This window comes from Anguilla rostrata, chromosome 18 (assembly GCF_018555375.3).
Source record: "Anguilla rostrata isolate EN2019 chromosome 18, ASM1855537v3, whole genome shotgun sequence".
Classification (NCBI taxonomy): Eukaryota; Metazoa; Chordata; class Actinopteri; order Anguilliformes; family Anguillidae; genus Anguilla; species Anguilla rostrata.
Window position 1 is genome coordinate 27,936,187 of NC_057950.1, and position 6,007 is coordinate 27,942,193.

Genomic DNA, 6,007 nt, shown 5'->3' on the forward strand with positions numbered 1-6,007 from the left:
TCGGGAAGCAAAAACAGTAACACTAATTATTATTATTAGAAATGTTTTTCGTAAATGCAAGTAATATTAATTTTTTTAAATGTTGTTGCCCAGCGCAAATAAATTCATAATACATTTTCTTCTGTAAAACAGTGTACATAACGCACTTGTTTCAGGCGGGAGATAATTAAACTTACTCTGACCTTCAACTGCGTTCCCCGAGCGTCATCAATTAACGTTTGGCTATTCGACTGATATCGTTTAAGGATAACTATCAATTTGTTAATCTTAACATTTTCTAGGTAGAGTTACATAATTACACAATAAAGTTTAGGTACTATCCTCGCTGATGCGGGACAACTTTTATACAATTTAGTTTGCAAATATTCTTAAAAATCATACTGTTTTACATTGTCAGACTTATTTCACATTTCTCTCATACGCGTTTCCAGAATAAACAAATCCATACACTGACTTCCGTTTCTAAAATGGAATACGTTGTTGTACAAAATTGTAACTTAATAGTTCTTACTTAATGGTATAACGTCTCCCAGTCTTAGGTAGGCTACGTTGCCTGTATTTTATTAATTGATAACTCTTCTTAAGTTTTAAGGCATTGGAGAATGTAAGGAGTCTCACTGTAATACAGCACAGCAGCTTGCATTCTACAGTAAATCAGCCATGACAGTTCATGCAAACAAATCCTTTTAAAGCTGAAAGTAACAAAATGTTAAGATAAAGATGGAATGAAATCACCTCAGCTCAATATTCCCAGAAAAGGGCACAACATTTCTGGCTGCAATTATTAAAATTATCAAATTGTGGAAAGTGTCATTTGTAGAGGTCCAGTACTCTGTGCTACTCCATATCCAGGCCGGCGCTGGTCTTCATGCTTTTGGACATATTGTATGTGATTCACCTCAGACTTGCCCTCTGCCACTCTCTCTGCACTCAAGGAAGAGGAAGATACAGACCAAACATATGTGCTCTAGTAATAATCAGTAATTAATTATTAATCGCATGTGTGATGATCATGATGCACAGCTATTACATATAACTTTCCTCACTTGTCGTCATTTGTACTTAACTACAGAACAAATCAAAACAAAATACAATTACTTGCATGCACCAAGGAATATTGCACATCAATTGCAAGACAGACAGAATGAACAAATAAAACATTTGGACATGCTTTCATTTTTATCCGGGTTATCAGCCCTCATGTCAGCCATTTAGCCTATGTGAATGAATAACTTATAGACAGTGCTTTGTAAGTGTGAGTAACTTGGAATTTTTGTGCGTGGGGAAACATGTTTTTAATGAGATATTACAAATACAGTGCAAAAAGGAATGATAAGTGATAATTCATATATAAATTTAGGCTATGACAGACACGCACATGTTGCACTCGAATGACAAGTTTTGTCCAGTGTCACATATTTTAATGCACAGAAGCAGTTCTTTTTCACTGCTAACGAAACATAATAGCTTTTAGCTGACCACATATGGACACTCGGTTTCAGCTGGCTTAGTTTGCTATTATTTCAGTAAAGCTTGCTAGCTAACACAGTACTGTTCTGTATCGCACTCTTTTTCTATAACAGAAATGATGAATGTCATTAAAATTAATGAAGGGCCATTTTGACAAAGCATAAATAAGCATTATAACATAGTTTGTTAAGGTACCCACTGTAACATAACCAACTAACCATGTGAAGAACAATATAGCCTGTGGCTAGCACAGAAGCTAGGTATATTACTAAGCAGTTTAGTCAACATTATCTTACAACATTATTTTGTACAAGCATGTGAAAGCGAACATGAATTTGTATAAGTGAAGTGGCAGAATTATACAGTACAAGTCCTCTGCAGTCACAGTGGCAGAATTATACAGTACCAGTCCTCTGCAGTCTCCACGGCAGAGAGATGGTAGCTGGGGTCATCATGCCTTGACCTTCTCACCAGTTGGCTTGGGGGACATCCGGCGTTAGGGTCAGATGGTCTGGCCTGAGTGGCTGTTGGTATTAATGGCACACATTACAACAAATACATGTCTAGATCAAAATAGCAACTGTGATGGTAGGGTAATGTATACAGCTATAATGGCTGGGCTCTACACTAACATCTTTTCCAAGGAGCACACACGCTCCTGACTTGAAAAATTTAGGAACAACACTAATGCATCCCAATTAGTAGATGCGCTCCTAAGTTATTTTTCCAGCTAGCACGCATAAATTTTGAGGAGCAAACGCTCCTAAACTGTGAGCACTGTAGAGCCCTGAATGGAGGGGGGGGATCAGTTCAAATATCAGACCTGGAAAATATTGGTGTTAGGTAATCGGCATTTTTATTCTTTTTTTTTTTTTTTAAACTTCTGCTTAGTGGATTACAGCTCCATAATAGCATTGTGGTGATTAGATAATTCCATATTTGCAGTGTAGAGGTGTGTATTGCCAGGCATGCATTTCTGTTCACATCCCTTCAGTGTGTGTGCATTTCCCTTAACCCTATAACTTGAAACTGCACAAGATTTCAGCATCACACATACCCACCCTTACTTCTCCATTCAGGCTTCTTACTGGCCTGCGTAGACAACTTAACTTTACTTGATCAGACAGGAAGATTAGGGGATATGTGGGCAAAACGGCCAATTGAAATTAGCTGTGCATGTCTTTTTAAACAAGGCTCTCACCCGTTTCACAAATCAAAATACCAGACTTCCCAGAAGACTTCCAGACTGATCTCCACTAAGACCTCTAGGTTCTCAATTTCTAAGACATGTGCCTTACTGTTTGGATTTTGACCTTTTGTGTTTAATTATCCATTTCAATAAATAAAATCTTGAGTGAGTGAATTACAATAGTTTGTATTGTCATTTCTTTTTGTTACAGATCATTTAATTTGGAAACAAATAGGCCAATATGTTCTTTCATTAATTTAATTAAATTTTTGGCACAATTTTCAAACATTAGTACAGCTAGTCTATTAAGTGAACATAATGACTTAATATTGCCAGAGCAAATTAATTACAGTGTTTACCCTTTGATCAGAGGGGCAGCCCGTTCTCCAGTTATATGACCTCCCAGTTGTTATTTTGGACATCAGGTCACGGTAGCTGAATTGGGTGCTATATATCCGATTGAGGCTGAACGCTTCAATCGGATTAATAATAGCACCCAACCTGAAGGGGGCCATTAGCCGTATCCAGAATAGCATTTTTGATTCTGCTTCCTGCTATGCTCCCTACATTATAAAGCTAACATTAGCTACCTAGTTTATACTGTCAATGAGCTAGCTGCCCTTATCTACTTAACTAGCTAGCTATGCTAATGATAGCCAACACACCCCGAAGCTAGTGTAATATCAGACAAAAGCTAGGGACACACTCAAACCAGCATAGGGGAAACACATAGCCAGCCGAGTTCTCACTTATTGTAGAAATAAACTGTGAAGCACTGCCAATTACCGAGACTGTCAAGCAGATCTTGCTTGAATGACTGAAAAAAGGAAGACACCGGTGGCGATCTCAGAGTACCAGCAACCAGATTTGCATGTGTTTGCCCAGCAAGTGTCTGCCTCTCAGTCTCCCTTGTGGGCGATGTCAATTTCTTTGGTGCATATTTTGTACAACGTTTTAGTGTTTGATTATTGCTTAACTGTACGTTCTTATTATGGGGGTTCCATGCACGCAGCGTATGTATTAGCGACAATTCCAGTTCCCCCCCCCCACCACAATCCATCTCACTAATATATTCATACTTTTCCTGACCTGCGCATGAACCCCGTATCCATACATGCACACAGATTTTTTGATCCAACTAAATGACGCCATATTATACATTCATCGACAAACTAAACTACAGCAGACAGCAAAATATTATTCAGCTAGCGACACAGCTTGAACTTTAACAGCTAACGTTATCATTAGCAGGCCGGTTGGATAAGCTTACCAGTGGTGGATGCCCCCGCTCCCCCGTTCAGAACACCACCGATCTCGGAGGCGAGTTGCAAAACCCATCTAGACCTCGAATTTTCGAATCGGGAGCCAACTTCAGTGTCGTTCAAAATGCACTGGCGAGAACAGCTGACTGCAAAACTGCAAGTGAGAAATCATCCACTGGCCGACCAAATATATTCAACCGTTGCAACATGTGAAATCTATGCTGTTAGCTAGCATTAGCTAGACAAAAGCTAGAATTAACCTACTGCTGCAATTAAATATGAATACTAAAATGGGAAAATACTGCAATTCAAAATGTTAGACAAATATTACAATTAAGACAAGTTATGTACAATAATAAAAACTAGTCTAACCAAATCTTAAAACACGAACTAGCCATCTGCTACTGCTACCGCTTGTCTAGTCAAATATTAGAACTACGACTACTGCTACAACTGACGAACTAAATTAGCCAAATCAACTAAATTAAATTAGCTGAGATTACTAGATTAATCTCAGCTAATATTTCGTTCTAAAGAAAATAAATCAAGTGTCCTGGCAACTGTCGACTCGACCACAAGCGATTTGAAATGAGCGGGATAATTTGAAATTCGTGCGGTCAAGATTGGTTTGCACACACAATCTCTGAAAACCACGCCCACCGGAGGGGATAACAATCGGCACCACAATTTGCAGCCAAGGGCTGAACGTTAAAAAAAATGCATGTAGCTACCTAAAAACATTAGATTTAAGCATGTCAAATTATTATTTTAGCACCCTACGTCTACCTGCGTTAGTCTAACCATAGCTTGCTACTTCAGTGAAGCGACAACGTTATAACGGTCTCTGAAAATCGGTATTTACCTTTGGCTCAGGGGGCTTCTGGTGAAACTGATGCAGAAATTAAGCGTAGTTTAAACATGGCAGCTAGAACTTAGCTAACGTTAACTACTTATTACCTGCAATATTATTAACGCTGGCTAAATAGTTATCATTTTACATTCCCCTTCTTAGCCATCTACAAACTTGTTGAAACAACGTCGCTAGCCAACTCCAACTTATTTCGAATGACAGTAGTACGTAGCCTGTAGCTAGCTTGCTAGGTTTTTCGGTTCGGCGGCTTATAAAAACTTAGTTCTGGGTTCTTTACCCAGTTGGTAGTGCATCCCACCACACACCAGCTTTTAGGCATTTTTCTGTTGTTTGCTAGCAGACGAAAGTGACAAGGACTGCGGCACCTTCACGCAATACAAAGTTAATGCAGAGCGATGAATTGTTTTCCTCTTCGGTGTGGGCGGGACTTAACAAGAACAAATAATCATAATAGGTGTATTTCATTCGTCTTATGACTGTCCATGGGTCAACTTCATGATTTATTGCGTTATTTGGGCACAGTGCCAATATTTGTTCTGGACCAATGAGGTACAGCTTGCGTCACTTCCGGATTACTGCAGAAGACTGAGCTACAGTAGGGGCTACAATCTGTGGTCACTGGGGTGGGAGGTGGCGTTTCTTGGCCTTGACATTGCGGCTCCGACCACGGTCCACCTGTGCGAAGTCAGAAAATGCAGGCATCCCATTTTGTAGTGGTTTCATTATAGCGTGTGCTATTTACAGCTGCACTAGACGACCATAAAATAATCCTCCTCTGAAGTTTTGCGGTAGCCGAGTCATTTTTACTATTTCCTTTAGCCTACTTAACCAAATAATTAGTTGGCAGAAAGCGTAATCAGCTAGCGCTTATTTGCTATATGTGGTAGTCCAGTAGCCTATGCTAAAACAGTTCGCAACTTCGGCTACCAAGCCATTTGACTAGCTAGCTAACCCTAACCGGCAAATATTCCATCTGTCAAACGTGTTTGACGGCTTGTCAGTCGTGTACATTCCGTAAATGTCTACCTGGGCTATGCTGCACGAATGTGACAAAGCTAGAAGCTAGCAAGAAAATAATAATAATTAGAAATTCAATGTACATTATTTTTGTCTTTATGCAACAGGTGGAAAACTTGCTCTTCAAAGTGCGTTGTCATATTTACACGCCTGTAGATCAGTTATTAAAATACTTTGTAGATTTGTTAATCACCGCTG

General features: G+C 39.3%; 1 long non-coding RNA gene across 1 annotated transcript; it reads right to left on the minus strand.

The window, feature by feature from the left end:
• Positions 1-4,598, minus strand: LOC135244903 (uncharacterized). Its single transcript, XR_010327090.1, has 3 exons — positions 3,930-4,598; positions 1,877-1,994; positions 1-924 (listed from the first exon to the last, which is right to left on the minus strand). It is a non-coding gene; the product is annotated as an uncharacterized LOC135244903 (long non-coding RNA).
• Between the last annotated feature and the right edge of the window lie 1,409 nt (positions 4,599-6,007).